The sequence below is a fragment of the Ictidomys tridecemlineatus genome, chromosome 12 (genome assembly GCF_052094955.1).
Source record: "Ictidomys tridecemlineatus isolate mIctTri1 chromosome 12, mIctTri1.hap1, whole genome shotgun sequence".
In the NCBI taxonomy this organism is placed as follows: domain Eukaryota; kingdom Metazoa; phylum Chordata; class Mammalia; order Rodentia; family Sciuridae; genus Ictidomys; species Ictidomys tridecemlineatus.
The window spans coordinates 19,392,342-19,414,923 of NC_135488.1; the positions used below are offsets into that span (position 1 = coordinate 19,392,342).

The following is a 22,582-nucleotide window of genomic DNA, read 5'->3' on the forward strand; positions in this document are numbered from 1 at the left end:
TGAGGAAGACTGTGTGGGAGTGGGTTTTGGTCTCTGACATTTAGGCTGAGGCTCTGCCATGATTTTGGGGCGTGTTTGTCGCTGGCTCTATGGGTTCCAGCCACCACTAGGTGGCACTACCCCCTTGGTGATCTGACTTTCCTCTCCGAGCCTTGTGGGTACCCTTTGCAGCCTGTCCTTGGGCCATTTGCCCTCCTATACAGACTTTTTCATTAATACCAGGGGTCTGACTGACCAGGGTGCAAGGATTCTTTTGTCCCAGTTTCTGCCATTTCTGGGGTGGGTTGAGGGGGCAGGCAGCAGCTCTCCCCTGTCAAGTGCCTGCCATGTCCTTGATGAGTCTCTCTAGGGGTCTTGAGCCCTCTGGGGTCTGTGTGCTTCTGGTGCTGAAAGCAGGTACTATCAGTGTGGGTGCTCTTCTAAGAACTGAGGTCTGGCTTTCCTGAGATTGTCAGGGGATGTGTGGCTTTAGACTCTGGCTTAACATCAAGTTCTCTATAATGTGACAGTGATCACCTTCCCAGTTTGGGACTTTTTATGTCTGAGAAGGCCAGGGCTGGGACTGGGGCTGTAGCTCAGTGACAGTGCTTGCCTTGCATGTGTGAGGCACTGGGGTTGTCAATCCTTAGCACCACGTAAAAATAAATAAAGGCATGCTGTCTATCTACAACTACAAAAATATAATAAAATGAAATAAAGTAAGATAAATAAAGCCCAGAGATATTAGGAGAGATGGTTGGGTGAGTTGGATGAGTTGGCTGGGGTGGGTCTTTTGGCACAAACCATGAGGAAGACACTTTGGGCTGAGGTACTGTGTCTGTCATATGAGGATGTATCCAGTGCACAGGATCACATGGGCTAGGTGCAGATTAGGCTTCCTGAGAGTCCCAGGGAGGGAGGAAATGGCAATGTGTGTGTGATGCTGTGGCATGGGGTGACAGGGACCTGTGACCCAGCAGGGATGGAGAGCATTGGTGCTAGGAAGCATGTAAGCATGATATCCTCATCCTGAGGGGCTTTGAGAGTTTACTGAAGGATTCAGCACAGTGTGGGGTGGCGACATGATGAACTTGGTCTTTCAAGAGCTCTGTCTGTCTAGGGAATGACTTGAAGTATGGAAAGTGCACAGTTGGAGGCGGTGGTGACCAGGAAGGACTGCCTGGGGCCCTGATGGAATCGTAGAGACGGGCTGGTAGGAAAGATAGAGTGGAGTCCATCCTAGGAACCCAAGGGTGCTACTTTTTAGAAAATGATTTGAATAAGATTAATTAATAAATTATTTTAATAGAAAAATCCTATTGACACATTTCAAGATGAAGAGAAGTATTTGTGAAAATTTAACAATTATGATTGAAACTCTCAGCCAGCTAGGAAAAGAAGGGAAATTCCATAAGCAGATAAAAGCCATTTGTGAAAAACAATAATGAATATAATATTGATAGACTGACCACTGCCCTGACATGGGGACGAGGCAGAGCTGTCATTGTACTGAATGTCCTCGCTGTGCAATCAGGTAAGAGAAAGAAAAGGTTAGACAAGCTGGATAGAACAAATGAAACTGTCTCCATTTGGAGACAACATAATTATTTATGTCAGAAGTCTTGAGGAGTGAATAAAAAAGTATCTAGGGCCAGGCAGAGGGAGGCTGAGGCAGGAGGGTTGCAAGTTCAAGGCCATTCTCAGCAATTTAGTGAGACCATTTCTCAAACAAACAAACATACAAACAAAAACTCTGGAGGTTCAGCTCAGAGGTAAAAGCACCCCTGGGTTCAATCTCCTGTATTACTCCTGCCCCTCAAAAAAGTACCTGGACCAATTAGAGAGGTTAAGAGGGTCATAGAATGCAGGAACAATATACAAAAATAGATTATATTTCTGTGTACTAGCAGCAAACCATTAGAAATACTGTTTGTGTTGTACTGTTTACAATAACATCAGAACCCAGTGGTGCATGCCTATAATCTCAGCTACTCCAGAGGCTGAGGCAAGAGGATCACAGTTTTGAGGCCAGCCTAGGCAATGTAGCAAGACCCTGTATTTAAAAAAAAGAGTGAGGGGTAGAGGGGGGCACTGCGGTTGTAGCTCAGTGGTAGAGCACTTGCCTAGCATGTAGAAGGCCCAGGGTTCCATCCTCAGCACTGCAAAACAAACAATCTACATGTAAAATACTTAGGGATAAATTTAACAAAATGTTTAAGATCTGCACTCTGGAACCCATAAGATGCAGCTGACAGTAATTAAAGATGACCTAATAATATAGGGAAATGGAGAGAAACCATAAGAGGAAAAAATAAACTCCCTGTGCTCTCAGCACAGCACTCCGATACCAGCTGTGGTTTTCCACACAGCAAGCTGTCCTCCATGGACACCAGTGAGTGGCTGCAGTTCAGTTCAGACACTGTCTACTTGGAGTTAGTGTCAGATTCCCCCAGGTAAAAGGCTAAGGAACCTTCAGTTGTGCAGCTGTCTGGAAGCTCTGTGGTTTTTGGGGGGCCTTCCTCTGTAGGCATAATCGATGGCATCATTGACCATTGTGGCCAGCTACCTCCTGCTGCTCTCTCCTTTGTGGAGGGTGAGTGCCAGCTTGACATCCTGCCTTGCTCTATCTTTTTCTTTTTTTTTTAAGAGAGAGTGAGAGAGGAGAGAGAGAGAGAGAGAGAGAGAGAGAGAGAGAGAATTTTTTAATATTTATTTTTTAGTTTTCGGCGGACACAACATCTTTGTTTGTATGTGGTGCTGAGGATCGAACCCGGGCCGCACGCATGCCAGGCGAGTGCACTACCACTTGAGCCACATCCCCAGCCCCTGCCTTGCTCTTTCTGGTGAAGTGCCTCATCCTGAAGTTTCCTAGGGCAGCCCGTGGCCAGCTGTCTCATTAGCATACAAAAGACCATTATCCCTCTGGAGATTTCAAGGGTTTTAGGAACTTAAGTCAGGAGACAGTGAGAAAGACCAAATATGTTCCACAGCATCATGGAGTGATCATGTTTGTATTAGAAGAGCCAATATTGTTAAGATGGAAGTTCTCTTGAATTAATCCTTGTATTCAGCACAGTCTCAATAAACTGATTTCTAAAATTCATATCAAAACATTCAGGACCTAGACTAGCTGTAACAATTTCAAAAAAAGGTAGAGGGCTTATATTGGCCAATTTCAAGGCTAGCTATAAATGTAGTGTGTTAAAAGAGTATCGTATTGGTAACTCAGTGGAACAGAGTGGAAAATTCAGAAATAATTCTAGAATGCAGTATCAGTAGATTTTTGTGGAAATTGTAAAAAAAATTTAGTGGGAGGTGCCAGGCTCTGGTGCACACCTGTAATCACAGTGACTGAGGAGGCTGAGGCAGGAGGATTGTGTGTTCAAAGCCAGCTTCAGCAACTTAGTGAGGCCGTAAGCAACTCAGTGAGACCAGTCTCTAAATAAAATACAAAAAAGGACTGGGGGTGTGGCTTAGTGGTTAGGTGCCCATGGGTTCCATCCCTGGTTCAAAAAAAAAAAAAATTTTGTGGGAGAACAATAATCTTTTCAACAAATGGTTGTAGAACAATAGTGTGTCTGTGGTGTGAGCCTGAACACTCACCTCACACTGAACACAGGATTTAACTCAAAGTGGGCCACATACCTATGCATTAAAGCTAGAACTTCTGTGTTTGGCAAAGAGTTCTTAGGACATACAGAGCATGAATTATACATGAAAAAATTCGATAAATTAGACTTCATTAAAATTTAAAAACCTCTCAAAACACACAAGAAAGTAAAAAAAGCAGATCATGGACTAGGAGAAAATATTTGTAATACGTGTACCCAACAGAAGACTTGTATCCAGAACATACAAATAATACTTATGAATCTATAAGATGACCAGATTAAAAAGGGCCAAAGAGTTTGAACAGATGCTTTACATGAGAAGATATATGCATGGTAAATAAGGACAGTGAGAAGACGCTCAGCATCATTTGTCATTAGGGGAATACAAATTACTCATGTTGAAATACCACTACGTACCCAACAGTCTGCCCAAAAATAGAAACACTGGCCCTCCCAGCTGTCGGTAGCGATGGGGAACAACCAGACCTTGTAAACATTGCTTTTGGAACTAGGAGATGGTACAACCATTTTGGAAATGTTTTGGCAGCATTTTTACAATTAGAACATGACCCAGTGATTTTACTTTTAGATATTTACCCAAAAGAAATGAAAGCATGACTTCGCGAAGGCTTGTACAAGGATGTCCTAGGAGCTTTGTCCTGCCTGTCGGTAAGAGAGAGGAGAGTGTACCATGGGCTGCCCACACAGTGGAAGGCCACCCAACAGTGAGGAGCGCAGAAGCATGTGTGAGCCTCTGGCTGATAGAAGGAACTTCAGCTTGGACTGTACGACTGCATTTACTTGTAGTGTTAGAAAGGGCAACGCTGACCTGTAGTGACCGGAAGCAGTCCAGATTTCTCTTGAGAGCACAGGGAGTCTTAGGGTGCTGGGAATACTCTAGCGTGAGGGAGGTGCTGCCTGCATGGGCATGTGCAAGTCAGGACTTGCGGTGCTGCAGCTTTAAAATGGGTATAAGAGAGGCCTTGAAGAAGCTGATTTGTATGTTGGAAAGCCTTTGGGGATTACTTGGACTGGACTGGAGAGAAGATGGAGCTGCTGTTTAGAGTCAGCCTTGTTTTGGGAAGGAGTCTGTCCCTTAGCTTGTTGAAGGCCATGGCAGCCTGAACCTCCTGGGCGGCTTTTAGTGCCAGGCTTCCTCAGTCTGTCTGGGTCTTTGGGGCTTAGGGCACTAGTGCTGTGGAAGTGGCATTGGATGAGTAGTGGCAATGTGGAGTCCAGGCGTCGGCTGCAGAAAGGCAATTTTGCATGATTGCCTAAAATCAAAAACAGTCATGTGGCAAATGTGAGTGGCTAAAATGAGTAGTATGGCGTGGTCTTCATCCGTCACCTCCACCAGGGGAGCTCATCCTGGGGTGGCTGTCCTTGCCAGCTTCCTAGCCCTGGGACATTGTGTTCTAATGTTCACGGATGCCAATCACACAACAGTAGAAGGGACAGTTTCCCTGTCCATCTTTCCAGGTAATGCCTGATAACTTTCTCATCTGTCTTTCTAGAAGCATGCGAAGGTGCAGCTTGCTGTTTGTGCATTTCTTCTTTTTAGGTGGGGCTTTTTCTGTTTTGTTGTGCATCTGTTTTTCACCTAGTTTTTGTATTTTGGTGCCTGCAGTGAGGAGCTACCCAGGATTCCATAGTATGAATGGACTCTTATTACCTTCAGTCCTCTGTTGAGGAGACAGTAAGGTTGTTTCCAGTTTTTCCCCAATCAGCAGCGCTGTGTTGGTTGGATGAATTCTTAAAAGCAGAATTTTTAGTTCAAAACATATGCACATTTGAAATTGATAGCTCGTGCCAAATTGCCCTTCAAAACTGCTGTACATTTCAATCATCATATGTGAGTCTCATTGCTTAATTGGGGTAATGTGCTTTGGAAGGTTCTAGCAGATTCGGAGCAAGTCACAACAAAGTGAGATGAGCAGGCATCTTCAGTGACTTGGCTTTTTAAAAAATTGATTTAGCGATTCTTATTGAGAGAAGAGCCTTATTAAATAGGCATGGAGTGGGGCTGGGGATGTGGCTCAAGTGGTAGCGCGCTTGCCTGGCATGTGTGCGATGCTGGGTTCGATCCTCAGCACCACATACAAATAAAGATGTTGTGTCTGCAGAAAAGCTAAAAAAAATAAATATTAAAAAAAAATTCTCTCTCTCTCTCTTAAAAAAAAAAAAAGGGCTGGGGATGTGGCTCAAGCAGTAGAGTGCTCGCCTGGCATGCATGCAGCCTGGGTTCAATCCTCAGCACCACATACAAACAAAGATGTTGTGTCCGCCGAAAATTTTAAAAAAAAATATTAAAATTCTCTCTCTCTCTTTCAAAAAAAAAAAGGGCATGGAGCGAGCGTCGGGTCCCTTTGTAGTCAAGTCTCTGCTTTACAGAGAGAACAATTTGCCTGTGGCCAAGATACCTCTGTGGTTTGGCTCCTGGCCCTGTCCCTTTGTGCCTGAGCCTGGCCTTTTTTCAGATCCGCTGGTGGGCATCATACCTGTTAGGTGCATGGGGCTTGCTGGGAACCCAGGAGGGTGTGGAGGTTGATGGTGTAGGGGGATGGAGAGCAGGAGGTCTATGTCAGCTCTGAAGCCTGGCAGCTGTGACCACCTGAAACTGCTGACCCGTCACCAGGAGTCAGTGGAGAACCTCCAAGTGCTGACCTGGACATTTTCCCAAAACATTTGTAGCCTGGCCAGATGTCAGGTTTTGGGGACCTGCTTCCCTGATGTGCGAGACCAATTAGAAGGACAGCAAGGGGGAGTGCGTGGTCTCCTTCTAAGGAAGGAGCTAATTGACCCGCCGGGATGCTGTCGTTACCCTGATTTGTGTGTTCATGGTACATAATTACCAGGGCTTTGGGTTGATTAGTGCAAGGAGCTCTGTTGGTGCTTGGGAAGGTGGGTGAGCTGTCAGGTGTCTTGGCCCTTTGTCACTGGTCTTGGCTTGGTTTTCTTTGAGGCTCAGAATCAGAAAAAGAGGAAAGAAACGTTCGACTCCTGGGTGCTTGTGGCCCTTTCCCCTGCTTTTCTTTTGGGCTCTCTCTTCTTAAAGTTAAGAGTCCTTAACTGTGAGCTTTTCCTGTCAAGCCCACAAAATAGTGAGGGAGGGACCTTCAGGCCCCTTGTCTGTAATGGGCTCATCCCCACACCCAGGAGCCCCAGAACTGAGGGCCTCTTGAGCTAGTCGACAGCTCCTCACAGGCTCAGGCACCTTAAAGGTCAGCCTGTTCTCCTGTGGTAGAACTGGTTGCTTGCTGCTTTCTGTTTGGTTGGCTTTCTTTAAGTGCTGTCCTTTTAGCTGTTTGGGATTGAAAGGTAGGCCTTGTCTTCTGAGCCTTGGTGTGTGCATACAGCAGGCATTCACTGGTGTTGGGAGAGGGAGAGGGGTGTTCATATGTTAGGCGTGGTACAGGCTGGAACCCTCATCTCCCAGTGGGAAGCAGAGCAAGGGGAGCCCCAGGGAGGCAGCCCATCTGCTTCTTTGCCCCTTGTGAAGTTTGGGTGCCTGTTCTCGTGACATTGGTGGCCACCCTGATGTGCTGATGGCTTCAAGAGGAGAAAGACAGGCCATGGCTATTTTATTCAGGTTAAGTTGGGCAGGCTGGGATGGGGCTGTCCCCTCTGCTTGTACTACACCCTGAACAGATGTGGTGGCAGGGTGGAACATGGAAGAGAAGCTTTCCAGGAGAGACGCCTCCTGTGGCCCAGACAGTTGTGCACTCTGCAGGGCGAGTTTCTGACCTGGAATTGCTTTATACTTCTTGTTTTGTTCCTGGTGCCCTAAGCTCTTTCTGGGGCTTTCCTCCACATTTTGAAGATAGGGCTCTTCTACTGTGTCTCCTTTTAAATTGAGATAATAAAATCTAAAGCCAGATGGTAAAAGGATTTAGCTCTTGGAGGCTGTGATGATTCCCAGGGGATTGTATTGGAGGTACAGTGGCATTTCAGGTGTCCAGGTTCGTTTTGCCTCAGCAGGCCTGCTGGGTCCTGCCACTTGTTGGCTCTTCCTTGTCAGCTGCAGGGTCCTAAGACTTCTCTCTGCCCCAGGAAAACACGGAGAGCCTTGGAACCCAGCATGAGAAAGGGTCAGTTCATTCAGAGAAGCTGTGTGTGGGGGGTGGTGGTGGTGGTGGTTGCAGTTGACAGAAAGTTGAAGCCAGCTGAGCACAGGCTGTGCCCAGGTAGCTTCCAGATGACATGTGGCCTTTAGAGGGCCAGTGTCTTGGGCAGGTGTGTTTAGGCCTGGCTTTCCCCTTAAGCCTTGAGGCTGTGAGGGTCACCCTGGATCACAGGGCCCTGAGCCATGGTGTCTTTCCTCACAACATGCCATCACTTGCATCAGAAACTACAAGTCCTGCTCTTGCTGTCCTGCCTGTCCCAGCTTCCCATGCTGTCCTGCCTGGCCAGAGCACATGTTCCCTTGCTGTTGAACCTCCCAGACCTGGTGCCCAGGTCCCCTGCCTCCTGAGCCCTGCATTGTTCTGCCTGGGAATCAAGTTCTGGTCCTTCTGAGACAGGTGGGAGGTGTAGCAGGGGTTGGAGGGTGGCTGGCCACTGTGTACACTGTGGAAAGCTGGTGCTGTGGAGCAGGCTGTCCTTCAAGAAGAGTCTGTTGTTCAGACATATCGGGGAGTAGGTTTGTACTAACAGCTGTGAAATGAAATGATTATTTAAATGGCAGGCACAGGGCTGTCTGAGAGGTTGCAGGGCATTGGTGGTCTTTCTTGTTCTCTACATTTTCCTTTGTGATGTTTCCATTGGATCTGGGTGCAGAGCTCTGAGCTGCCCCTGAAGCCCGAGTTCCCATGTACATTTTGAACACCTGCAAAATGCCTTGTTCTGCATAAGCTCTGCAGCCTGAAATGCTGCTGGTATCTTAGGAAGGAAGTCTAGGCCTTCTGTGTGTAGGCTCTTGCCAGGCAGTGGGGCCTGCTGAGGCCATGGAGCTCTTATCTGATGAGGATCCCTGAGGGATGAAAAGGAGGAGGATGAGGTGAATGAGGTACCTAACTACAGGGATGGTGGGAAACAGCATGGGCAGGTGTGGAGTGATTTGGGTGGAATAGGGTGCTGTCCATGGGTCAGGTCAGTGGCGCTGAGTCAGCATCATGCATGGCCTGAGTGAAGCTTTACTCTCATTGAGACCTTCTGCTTCCCATCATGCTGACCAGCGGGAACATTGAGATATACAGAGGCTTTGAAGGCTTTGTTGTCAGTGACCATAGTGGAGTTCTCTGTCTTATTCTTCCTAGTGCCATTGGACTCTGGTTTAAAGTACTTTGCATTCCTGAGGAGGTCAAGCCATACTGTGTTGGGTTCTTTTTATGGCCTGGATGTGTCTATGTGTAGATCACTTGCTTTAGTGAGCTTTCTCTCATTGTAACAAATACCTGAGATAATCAACCTACCAAGAGAAAAGGTTTATCTTGGTTCATAGTTTTATAGGTTCCAGTCTCCAATAATTGGCCCTGTTGTTTTGGGCCTGAGGCGAGGCAGCACATCATGGTGGGAGCCTGTGATGGAGTGAAACCACTTATGTCATTGCCTAGAAGCAAAGGAGAGGAAAAGGAAGAGACTAAGATCCTACAGTCCTCTTCAAGAGCATGCTCCCAGTGCGCTAAGGACCTCCTAATGGACCCTGCCTCTAAAGGTTCCACACCCCTGCATGTAGTGCCACACTGAGGTCCATGCCCTTAACAGAGCTCTTTCAGGGGACATTTAAGATCCAAACTATAGCACTGCCCTTCCTTGTATCTGCATTGAGTTCTTTTTTGGGCCTGGATATATGTCTGTATAGGTAGCCATGCATTCATCTTGGCATTATGGACTCAGGATGTGGGGGTCCTTGGGGTGGCACTCTCAAATTGCCACTTGTGATGATTTCTGGTGCATCTGTAGAGGCACAGATGTGGCATGACCCTTCCTCCCCACTTTCTGCTGGCCATGCTATGGATAGTACCCGGGGCCTGTGCATGCAAGGCAAGTGCTTGATCACTGGGCTGCACCCCATCCCTAGAGGCATGCTTTCTGAGGCACTGAGACAGAGGTACCCAGATTGAACTGAGCCTACCCTCCCTTCTGGGGCCTTTGTGGGGTAGTTCTGACAGGCTCTTTGTCATAATAACTCAGATGGCACCCAGACAGAACTGAACCAAAATTGCACTTCACCCACATGGACAAGGATGTGGTGCTGTGGACAAGTGCAAATTCCTGTTGAAGAAGAAAAGAGGGGCTAATTCAGTGGTCCCAGAAGACCTGAGAACACAGGGGTCTGTAGCAGACCTCTTGTGTTGTGTTCTGTGCTGTTTCTGCCTTGACTTTTGCTGCCTGTGCTCCCTGTCCTTGCAGAGGATGCTCTAGTCTAAAGGAAGACTGTGCCTGAAAAGCCACCTAACTCACAGTCTGTGGAGGTCAGGTTCATGGTATGTGCATTGATTACCATTTTCAGTGCCAGTGTGTGATGTGGCAGGTTCGTGGGGTAAGTCCTGTAGCCTCAGCACTGTGGGACCGGGTCTGGAAGGCACAGTTGCCTTCAGGTCTGGACTCTTGCCCAGCATGATGTTGGGATGTGTGCAGATGAGTGGTGGGTTAGCTTGGGTCTTCTGTTGAGAGACAGGGCTGCAGCTGAAGAGGCCATCCTGCAGGACCAGGACTCAGGAGCAGGAAGTCCTGGGAGGTCCTGCAGCCTGTGGTGTATCTAGAAGATGGATTGAGAACTTTTTTGATTATTGTGCAGATTTTGTTTTCTTTCGGGAGTAGAGTCTCCCAACTTTGGGGATACTGTTTTGACACAGATCTCTTCTTAGGTGTTCTGTGAGGAGTCTTAGTTGAGAGGGAAGTGTGTTGGGGTACCATCAAGCTGATACCGTACAGGTGTGCTCTGGCCCAGAGGGATGCTGCAGGGAGGAATGTGGAGGGAAGACCTGTCTCTTGTCTTCAACTTGCACACACCACAGTGTATCTGTCCTTAGTCTGTGTGCACTGGCATCCTATGGTCTCTCTGTTCTCCTGGTGGCTGGGGTATTGGAGCAGTTACTCTGTTACTTGGAGTTAGAGAGGGGCAAGAGCCTGGAGGGAGCCAGAGGGTCTGACAGACAGGTGGTCATGAGAGCCTGTGACTGTCAGCCTTGCTGCGAATGTCATACAGTGGGCAAGAGGGAAATCCTCTGTGGCGGGGTGAGTCAGTGTCTGCCTCGTGGACAGTGGCTATCTTACAGCCTGGGAGAAGGCCCAGCATTTGTGGCCTGCACTCTGGACCCAGGGGGAAGTACTCATGGATGTTGAAAGTACCTTGGTTGCTCTTGGGCCTTCTGGAAAGCATATATGTGTCCTGCTATTTGGGGACAGCAGAGTGTCTGGTATTTATTTGCTCAGTAATAGAAGTGATGGGAGGCCTGTGAAGGAGCTGGGGTTGGCGAGAGCAGATACCCTGGGCAGACTTGGAGGGTTTGTTGTGGGAGTGTGCTTTGGGCCTGAGGAGAGGCCTTGACTTACCTGCCTCTGGCTTGGGTTCTGGTTTCTGGACTGTAGGAGGAAGATGGCATCTAAGCATGTGGCATGCGTCAGGTATCTACAGAGTGATTGGTAGGTGGTGGCTGTTGTGTTTGTTGGTGACTGTCTCCTGTTGGGGTGAGAATAGCCCTGGCAGCAAGGTGCCCTGGGGACATTCCTGAACCCAGCACCTCAGAAAGTCTCTATATCTCCTTGAATGGACTTTCTTTGTGCATATGTTCAGTCTGAAGAGGAATCTCCTTCCCTGTCCTGCTATTTACCTGCATTGTTGAAAATGAGAGATGCCAAAGGTCAGGGTGGACCAGGTAGAGTGAGTGGGCCAAAGCGGGGGCTATAACTGTGACTTTGGAGGTTAAGCTGAGACCCTGAATGGTGTCTGTGTCCATCTAGCACCTGAGTCTGTTAACCTCCTGGGGAAACTTGGCATGCTGACATCCAGCTCCTCTGGGGCTCTAGGGTGAATTTGAGGGGCAACCTCTTGCATTTATGTATGTACCTGAGACTTGGTGAACACTTCCCACTGTCTACTGCTACCAGAGGTGGAGGGGTTCCTGCAGGCACAAGGGAGCCCCAGAGTGCCTGTGGAATTACCAGGCTGGATCCTGTCTGCCTCAGGCTCTCCACTTCCCTGCCAGGTCCTCCTGTGCGGATCCTGTTCCCACACACAGGTGCTAGTATGGTGGGGGTGGGTGTCTGTGGGGACAGTGGGGTTTGCCTTCAGATTGATGGTCAGGATTGCATCGTGATGTCTCACATGATGCTTGACCTTCTTTTGTCCATAATAGAGTGTTTCTTGAGATCCAGGATGCAGCAGGCCTTGTCCTAGATGCTGGAGATGCAGCTGCAAGTCAGGGTTTGTTTCTGAGCAAATATCAGTTGGTGCCTCCCAGTAGGGGTGATGTTTGAATGCCAGGTGGGCGTTACAGGCAGGGTAAGTGGCTTAAGAGACTTGTATGTTTGGGAAATGTTATGTAGTTCCAAATGGTTGTAACCACAGTACATGTGGGGGTGTATAAGCAGCTCAGGAAGCAGGCAGGGATCCATCAGGAAGGTACTGTGGGTGGTGCAGGGAGTTCAGACAAGTGCAGGTGATGGGGATTGATAGAAGGTTCTGGCCAGGGAATCTCATGCATGATGTTTGGACAGAGGCCCTTCCCTGGCTTCTCAGAGTGAGACCTTGCTGCTTGGCAAGGCCCTGTTTTGGATGTCCTAGGTTGTTTGACTCACTACAGATGCAGCAGTCCTGTGGCCATGGGAAGACAGGTAGTGCAGTCAGAGGGCTTGGTGGCAAGAGCAGTGTGTTAGTCGGTGGTGGTGAGGCCTGAAGAGTCGAGGTGGGGCTGTTCCGGGCTTTTTGTACTTCTGCATGATTCTGACGCTGACTGTCTTATTTCTTCTCCTGCTCCCTCGTGACCACAGATTCTGTTGGTAGCGCTGTGATTTTGGAAACCTCACTTATTTTCCTATTTTTTGAGCATTTGTTTGGGTTCCTGCCACTTGCCAGGCTTTGGGCAGCCCTGGGGATGTGGTCATGAGCACAGCATGGTCCCACATAGCAGGAGAAATAGCTTTTCTAAGTGCCAAGAATGAGGGGGCTCCTCTTGAGGCACATGAGTGGAGGAAACTGCAGGAGAGCTTACTTGGTTGGGGATAAACCAAGCGAGATCTGTTGTGTCTTTGCTAGGTTTGACGTTGGTGGGATTGGAGACCAGGCATTTTCTCTGGTCTGGAAGCAGGTGTTTTACAGAACACTCACGTGGTGTTCACTTGCCAGCAGATGAGCACTGTTCCCAGTGGTGGTTGCTCTAAAGAAATGTTGTGTAGCCCATTTCTAATTAGTGTCTACTTGCTTGATGGACTAGGCGGGGCCAGCTCTGATACCTCTACTTGACAGGGGAGGAACCAGAGGTTCTGAAAGGTACCAACTGGCCCAAGGTCATCCAAGTGACTCTGTTGCACCCTTGCTGGGTTGCTTGGCTGGTTTGGAGCATGGTGGGCTCTGCCCTCAGTAACCTCCATCCATCTGCTGGCTGCATGGTGCTGTGCAGCTGGTCCTGTGTCTTTGTGGCTGATCAGCCCAAAGCTGGCATGTTCAGACTCCTGCTGGGGGCCGCCCATTCAGTTAGCCTGAGCAGAACTCAGCTCACTGTGGCAGGAAGCCCACCAGCTGATGGCAGCTCTCGAAGACCTGCGGGCTCAGCAGCACCTTGGCAGGGAGGGCCTGGCAGCCTACGGCAGGGCTGGCCCACCAGCCTTCACTTGGAGGTGAGGGCCTCCCGGCAGGGCCTGGGCTTGTACCTCTGTGCAGGAGGCTGCACGGTCGAGCAAGAGTCAGTACTCGGGAGAGGAAGCGTTTAACTTCCGAGGCAGCAACACAATACTGTCTTGTTCGCAGAGGCGGCTGAGGTAGAAGATTAGCAATTAATTTTTTATTATGTGCACACTCCTCTTCAGTTCCATGGAATCAACAGCCCTCCCACAAGCAAGGAGGGGCAGGCTTCCACCTCGGTTAATTTTTCAGTGAGCTTCTGTATGTCTGCCTCTGAGCTGATAGGAATTGTTTACGAGTCTATGTGGAAGACATTTAGACACGCAATTCTCTGTATTCCCATTTGCCCCTTCTAGTTTTTACTTTTTTTTGTATTGCTAGAGTTTATTGCACTTTGGTCTCAGGAGTATTTTGTCTTTTATTGGGATTGCAATTACAAAATGCAGGTATCAACCATCTTTTAGAATAGACAAGTCGTAGCATGTTTGTTTCAGAGTAGTTTCCTGTGAATCAAAGCTTCTCTCTCCCCTTTTTTTTATTGCCTTAAAAGAAAATTAGAGTTAAGAAGGGAGTCACTGGTAGCTATTGCTTGTATTTCTTACTGTTGGGGTATTTTTATTGTTTACTGCAGCTTAGCTGCAATGATGTAGATATCCCAGTAGGGGTTGCTACTAAGTCATCTGCAAATGACCAAAGCTTGCTTGATTCTTTGGGTACAAAGACTTCATGATAGAAGATGTACTTTCCCTTGTTTCATCCATTTAGTAGATTTGGTTTTCTTTTTGTATTTTTGTAACTTAACAGTTGGTAGCTGTGATGGGATGGGTTTAGGGCAGAAGCTGGCGAGTTTTTGTCTATCAGACTAGTTTTCAAGATTGTGTGGAAATAGAATCTCTACAGCTCTGCACTTGTAGTACAAATGGGACCACCAGCCGTCCTTCTTTTCCCAACTAACGACTTTTGCCTGGGAGGCGGGACTTCAGGCACTGAAACTCGGTGGCCTAGGACAAAACAGGATCATTGGTTTTCCTAGTTTGAAAGCCACAGTAGAGAGTGTGTGAATGGATGTGGCTGTAAAATTTTATGTTTTTGCTTGCTGGGGATTGAACCCATGTGTGCTTTACCATTGAACTACATTCCCAGCTCTGTTTTAAATTTTTTTTTTTTTTTTGGGTACTTGGGATTGAGTTTAGGGACAGTTGACCACTGAGCCACATCTTTGTGTTTTGTTTAGAGACAGGGTCTCACTGAGTTGCTTAGCACCTCCCTGTTGTTGAGGCTGCCTTTGAATTAGCGATGCTTCTTTCTTAGTCCCCCGAGCTGCGGAGATTATAGGCATGTGCCACTGCACCCTGCACTTTTTAAAAAAATTTTGAGATAGGTTCTCACTAAGTTGTTCAGACTTACTTTGAACCTCCTGCCTCAGCTTCCTGAGTAACTGACTTTACAGGTATGGCTGTGTGCCTAGTACTAAAACTTTATTTTCAAAACAGTGGGGACTGGAGGTATAGCTCCGTGGTAGAGTGCTTTCCTATCATGTGCAAGACCCTGGATTTGATCCCCAGTACTGCAAAATAAGGAAAACTAGAACTCAAAATAGTCCATGGGAAGGTATGGCCTGAGGGCCCGAGCCTGCTGATTTTTTTCTTTCATTCTCTTGGCTGGGGAGAATCTGCTGTCAGGGTATGTCCTTGCCTGAGAGTAGATTCAGAGGGGTCCAGTGTCGGGGGTGGGGGGGCACTAGCCCCTAGCACCTGCTCTGGCTGGAATCTTGACCTGCAGCAGAAGTCTCATGCAGGGACCTGGAGTTATCTGAACACCAGTTATTTGTCACCTTTCCATGAAGAATTCTGAAGGGCAAAACCCTTGTCCAGACTTGAGTCAGGCTCATTTCTGTCATGTCTTTTTCTGATAGCTAAGTTCTTAGGAATTGGTCTGATGACCAAATTCATTCTATTCAACAAATATTTGTTGAGAGCTTACAGTGTGATGTGGAGTTTGAGATGCAGTAGAGAAGAGGAATTTGTGGTTCCTACATTGGCAGCCCATGCAGCACTGCGATGCCGGGCTCTAGGAGCTGAGAGTGGGAGGCCCTTGAGGGCTCTGGGCCTGGAGAGCCCTCTGGGAAGGAGAAGTTTCTCCTAAGAGGGGGTGGGCTCTTGGAGCTGGGGTGTGGAGTGTCTGTCTCACGCCAGTGGGTTGACAGTGGGTCTCTGGGGTGCATGTCCAGTTGTGAGCAGGGGCTGGCCGGGAGCTCCTGCTGCTGTTGGTGAGACTCTTCCCCACATGCTGGGCAGATGGTTCTGGGTCTCTTCTGGAGGGTGCAAGCCATACCATTTCCCCGTCTCTTCCTTGCAGGCCACCTAAGCTCTGTGGCTAAGGGTTGGGGAGAGGAGTTCCAGTCTTCCTGTCTCTCCTGGGTGAATGATGAGCTTCACATTTGTCTGTACAGTAAGAATTGCTTTTGTTTCCATCAAAAACATGAACCACTGTTTGCAGCGTTTCCATTTACTGACAACCCTTGCCAAATTAATTTTATTTAATTATCTCCCAGGGCTAAGCTTGAATACATTTTGTGTTAAATTCACAGTTTTTCCCTTTTCTAAACGAAATGGACTTAATATCCTTGTTAAAATCTGATTAAAACTAAAATTGAGTTTTTTGAAGTCTGATTATCCCATGAAATGGAATTTTTAAACCTAATTATGGGTGGATTTGCATATACTTTTCAGCACCATTGAAAAGAGAGTTGAAATAAATTTATTAATGACATCCTTTTCTCCTGTTTCCTTGGGGCATGACGTTAGTTGGGAGCACGAGGGAGGCTGGGAGAAAGACTGCTTTTCTCCCCACCCTTCCTTGGGAAGAATTGTTTTTAAACTTGATTCCTGGAGAATCATTTCCTGAAGAGGTTGAGCTTGTTTTCTCTCTCTTGGCTGCTCTGCCCGTTGATGGTGTCTCTGGACTCTTTCCTGCTTCCCTGTGTTGAGAGCTTTAATTAAGGAGAGAAAGGGTACCTGATCTCTAGAGCCTCTCTCCAGCCCCAGATTGGGACTATAATTAACACCCTGCCTCTACCCTCATTCTGGATCACATTTGGATTATTAAATAAAACTGAGCTCATTCCTGTGCCATTGTGTGTGATGAACACGGGATTTCCAGGGTCACAGATGGTTATTTGCTGTGTCACATTTGGAGTCATAGCGCCTGCTCTGCTTTCCTATTGCTAAGTTAGGAGCAGATGGCGCAGCTTTACCTGCCCTCAGTTTGTCCCTTGCTGTGGTTCTTTTGTCTGGAATTATGTGGAGACGGGATCTTGGTGCATGTCCTCATCCAGGTGCTCGGTGTTTCCTACAGCACCTGCCAGTGTGGCCGCCTGGACCCATGCTTTCTCCTCCTCACAATGAGTGGATGTACCATCATATTTTAATTCCTTCTTTTGCTCTTCTGATAAAGCTTCTGTGAACATTTATGTACATGTCCTTGTACACGTTTTCCTATCTTTCAAAAGTCACCTAGGAGCGGGACTCCTGGGTGATTTGGTCATTGTATTTTAACTGTGGTAGAAGTTGCCTAACCCTTTTCCAGAGTGACTGTGCTCTTCTGTCTTCCGCCAGCGCCTATGAGTCCATGGTCCCCACCCTGGGCCTGTCCTCTCCCGTCTTCAGCTGTTCTGTGGGAGGGAGGTGTGTTGCACTGTGGTGTTTCTCCTGGGCCCTGTGACTGGTGGTGCCGGTCATCTGAGTGTTCTATGACATCTTGCGTCTTTGGGGATGTGGCTTCCAGAGGCTTTGGCCTGTGTCTGGTTGGTGGTGGTGCAGTACATTCCTGAATGGTGGCTCCTGTCTGGGGTGTAGGGAGCGCTTTCTCTTAGGCTGCAGCTTGCCTTTTCATTTGCTTAGTGTCTTTTGAAGAGTAAAAGGTTTTAATTTCATTCAGTTGGATGTATCAGCTCATTTCTTTTATGGTTTCTGCTTTTTGTGTCTGTTAAACTCAAGCTTCTAGAGGCTTTCTAGGTTTAGCTTTTATGTTTGTTTTGAGTTAATTTTTGTGTGCAATGTGATGACAGTTGAGGGTCACTTTTTTCAATCCAGATGTCTATTACCTCTTTGAATTATGCTACCTGATAGAAGCTAGTGAGCCACATGTCCATGGGTCTGTCAGCAACCTATTCTTTCTATTGGTCCTCGTGTCTGTCCTTTGCTGGGTCTTGTCATAACTGTAACTTAATAGTAATTTAAAAAATAAGCATGTTAACTTTTGGAGGAAGCCCCCCACCTTTTTTTCTTCTCTGTAAAAATGGTTTTAGTGTTGTGTGTGATGGCGTACACTTGTAATCCCAGTGGCTCAGGAGGCTGAGGCAGGAGGATTGCAGGTTCAGAGCCAGCCTCAGCAATTTAGCAAGGCCCTTAGCAAGTTTGCAAAAACCTGTCTCAAAATCTAAAGGGCTGGGGATGTGTCTCAGTGGTAAAGCCCCAGGGTTCAATCTCTAGTACCCATCCCCCTCCCCCCAAAATTGATTTTGGCCATTTTAGGGATTTTTGCATTTTCATATAAATCATCTTTTTAAAAAATTATTTATTTTAATTAGCTATGTATGACAGAATGCATTTTGATTCATTGTACATAATTGGAACACAACTTTTCATTTCTCAGGTTGTACACTATGTGTGCAGTTATACATGTACCTAGGGTAGAGATGTTGATCTCATTCCACTATCTTTTCTGCCTCCATGCCACCTCCTCTCCCCTTTGCCTAATCAAAGTTCCTCCATTTTTTCCATGCCACCCCCCATTTTGGATTAGCATTCACCTTATCAGAGAGAATATTTAACTTTTGGTTTGTTGGGATTGGCTTACTTCGCTTAGCATGATATTCTCCAACTCCATCCATTTACCCACAAATGCCATAATTTTATTCTCTTAATTTAATGCTGAATAATATTGTGTATATATTCCACATTTTCTTTATCCATTCATCTATTGAAGAGCATCTAGGTTGGTTCCACAGTTTAGCTATTGTGAATTGAGCTGCTATAAACATTGATCTGGTTGCGTTACTACAGTATGCTGATTTTAAGTCCTTTAAGTATAGACCGAGGAATGGGATAGCTGGGTCAAATGGTGGTTTCATTCCAAGTTTTCTAAGGAATATCCATACTGCTTTCCAGAGTTGCACCAATCTGCAGTCCCACCAACCAAGTTGAGGGTACCTTTTCCCCTACATCCTTGCCAACACTTATTATTGTTTGTATTCTTTTTATTTTATTTTTTTTGGTTGTTGTTTGTATTCTTAATGACTATCATTCTGACTGGCATGAGATGAAATCTTAGAGTAGTTTTGATTTGCTTTTCTCTAATTACTAGAGATGTTGAACATTTTTTCATATATTTATTGATTGAATGTATATCTTCTTTTGAGAAGTGTCTGTTCAGCTCCTAAGCCCATTTATTTTTTTAAATTTATTTTTATTTATTTTTTATTGGTTATTCAAAACATTACAAATATTGCAGAATCACATTGGTTACACATCCACATTTTTACATAATGCCATAATAGTAACTGTTGTATTCTGCTACCTTTCCTATCCTCTGCTATCCCCCCTCCCCTCCCGTCCCATCTTCTCTCTCTACCCCATCTACTATAATTCATTTCTCTCCTTGTTTATTTTCCCATTCCCCTCACAACCTCTTATATGTAATTTTGTATAACAATGAGGATCTCCTTCCATTTCCATGCAATTTCCCTTTTCTCTCCCTTTCCCTCCCACCTCATGACTCTATTTAATGTTAATCAGGTTTTTCTCCTGCTCTCCCTCCCTGCTCTGTTCTTGGTTGCTCTCATTATATCAAAGAAGACATTTGGCATTTGTTTTTTAGGGATTGGCTAGCTTCACTTAGCATAATCTGCTCTAAAGCCATCCATTTCCCTGCAAATTCCATGATTTTATAATTTTTTAGTGCTGCGTAGTACTCCATTGTGTATAAATGCCACATTTTTTTAATCCATTCATCTATTGAAGGGCATTGGGGTTGGTTCCACAGTCTAGCTATTGTGAATTGTGCTGCCTAAGCCCATTTATTGATTGGGTTGTTTGTTTGGTGTTAAGTTTTTTGAGTTCTTTATATATTCTGGAGATTAGTGCTCTATCTTTTTTTTTTTACCATTTTAACCATTTTTTAAAATTTATATATGACAGTGGAATACATTACACATCTAGAGCCCAATTTTTCATATCTCTGGTTGTATACAAAGTATATTCACACCAAGTCATGTCTTCATATGTGTACTTTGTATAATAATGATCATCACATTCCACCATCATTTCTAACCCCATGCCCCCTCCCTTCCCCTCCAGCCCCTCTGCCCTATTTAGAGTTTGTTTATTTCTCCCATGCTCCCTTTCCCTATCCCACTATGAATCAGCCTCCTTATGTTAAAGAAAATATTCGGCATTTGGTTTTGGCGAGGATGTGGGGAAAAAGGTACACTCATGCACTGCTGGTGGGATTGCAAATTGGTGCAGCCAATATGGAAAGCAGTATAAAGATTTCTTGGAAAATTGGGAATGGAACCACCATTTGACCCAGCTATCCCTCTCCTCGGACTATACCAAAGGACTTAAAAACAGCATACTACAGGGACACAGCTACATCAATGTTTATAGCAGCACAATTCACAATAACTAAACTGTGGAGCCAATCTAGATGCCCTTCAATAGATGAGTGGATAAAAAAAATGTGGCATATATACACAATGGAATATTACTCAGCAATAAAAGAATAAAATAATGGTATTTGCAGGTAAATGGATGGAGTTAGAGAAGATTAATGCTCCATCTGATGTGCGTGTGGTAAAAATTTGCTCCCAAAATGTAGACTCTCTCTTCACCTCATTGATTATTTCTTTTGCTGAGAAGAAGCTTTTCAGTTTGAGTCCATCCCATTTATTATTTCTTGATTTTATTTCTTGTACTTTAGGAGTCTTGTTAAGAAATTCGGGGCCTAATCTAACATGATGAAGATTTAGGCTTACTTTTTCCTCTATTAGGTGCAGGGTCTCTGGTCTTAATTCCCAGATCCTTGATCCACTTTGAGTTGAATTTTCTGCATGGTGAGAGATAGGGGTTTAGTTTCATTTTGCTGCATATGGATTTCCAGTTCTCCCAGCACCATTTGTTGAAGAGGCTGTATTTTCTCCTATGTATGTTTTTGGCAACTTTGTCTAGTATGAGATAACTGTATTTATGTGGGTTTGTATCTGTGTCTTTTGTTCTGCACCATTGGTATACATATCTATTTTGGTGTCAATACCATGCTGGTTTTGCTACTATAGCTTTGTAGTATAGTTTAAGGCCTAGAATTGTGGTGCCTCCTGCTTCACTCTTCTTGCTAAGTATTGCTTTGGCTATTCTGGATCTCTTATTTTTCCAAATGAATCTCATGATTGCTTTTTCTATTTTTTAAAGAATGACATTGGGATTTTAATTGGAATCATATTGAATCTGTATAGTGCTTTGGGTAGTGTGGCCATTTTGACAATATTAATTTTGCTTATTCAAAAGCATGGGAGATCTTTACATCTTCTAAAATCTTCTTCAGTTTCTTTAGTGTTATGTAGTTTTCATTGTAGAGGTCTTTCACCTCTTTTGTTAAGTTGATTTCCAAGAATTTTTTTTTTTTTGAGGCTATTGTGAATGGGGTAGATTTCCTAATTTCTCTTTCTGAGAATTCATCACTGATGTATAGAAATACCTTTGATTTATGGGTATTGATTTCATATCCTGCTACTTTGCTGAATTAATTTATAAATCAGTTTTTAATATTTTTTTCTGCATGTTTTTTTCTTGCCCTGTGTACTCACCAAGACCTCAGTAGAAGGGCTGGGGTATAACTCAGTAGACAGCAACACTTTGCACACACAAGGCCCTGGGTTTGATCTCCAGCTCCACAGGAAAAAAGGCCTCCAGTGCAGTTTTAACCAGAAGTGGTGAGAATGGTGCTTTTTGTTTTGTCAGGGAAATGCTTAGTTTTTTTTTTTTTTTTTTTTTTTTTTTTTTTAAATCAAGTATGATGTTAGTTGCAGAGTTCTGATAGATGTTCTTTTTCAGATTGAAGATGATGCCTTCCTCATTTTTTTTACTATGGTAAAATTTACATATAACAAAATATACTGTTTTAACCATTTTTAAGTTTAGTGGCATTAAGAACATTCACATTGGGCTGGGGATGTGGCTCAAGCGGTAGCGCGCTCGCCTGGCATGCATGCGGCCCGGGTTCGATTCTCAGCACCACATACAAACAAAGATGTTGTGTCTGCCGATAACTAAAAAATAAAAATATTAAAAAAAATGTTTAAAAAAAAAAGAACATTCACATTGTTGTGCTACCATCACTATCATCTATCGTCAGAATTCTTTTCATCTTACAAAATGGAAATTCTAAACACATTAGACTTATTTCCCAGCTCTGTGCCAACTCCTGTTCTATTGTCTGTCACTATGATTTTGATGGCTCTAGTGACCTCACAGAAGTGGAATTATAGTATTTGTCCTTTGTGTCTGGCTTATTTCATTTAGCAGCACACCCTCAAGGTTCATATACATTGTAACATGTGTCAGAATTTCTTTCCTTTTAAAGGCTGAATAACTTATTGTATGGACATACCACATTTATCTGACTATTATCTGTCCATGGGCACTTGGGTTGCTTCCATATTTTAGCTGTTAGGAATAATGATCTGACATGGGTTTGCAAATACCTCTTCAAGATCCTACGTTGAATTTTGGGTGCATGCCCAAAAGTGGAATTGAGAGATGATATAGTAATTCTACTTTTATTTATCTTAGGAACCACAATTATATTTGCTACAGTGTTCAGCTGTGATATAAGGCTTCAGAAATACTCCCACCCAGGCCCAAGTGCCCTTGAACCATGTGGCAGGAAGACTTGGGCCAGCAGTGTATCTGTACTTAGATGGTAGTAGAAGTCTCCTGTGAGTGGAGTGGAGGACACCTTGCCATGTTTGGGAATGAAGTCCCAGTCCCACCCGTGTCCTGGGATTAAAGGTGGCATCTGCTTTAAAGAAACCAGTTTCAGGAATCTTGAAGTATAGGACTGAGAATATATTTGGTGGTAGAGTCTGTGCTTAGTATGCTCAAGGCACTGGGTTTTGTCCTTAGTGTCATAAAACAAACCTAAACAAAAA

The 22,582-nt window shown here is 45.3% G+C and overlaps 1 protein-coding gene across 2 annotated transcripts in view; it reads left to right on the forward strand.

Moving 5' to 3' along the window:
* LOC144369095 (mitotic spindle assembly checkpoint protein MAD1-like) overlaps positions 1 to 22,582 on the forward strand; it is a 270,352-nt gene that overhangs the window by 7,125 nt on the left and 240,645 nt on the right. The window lies entirely within an intron of this gene.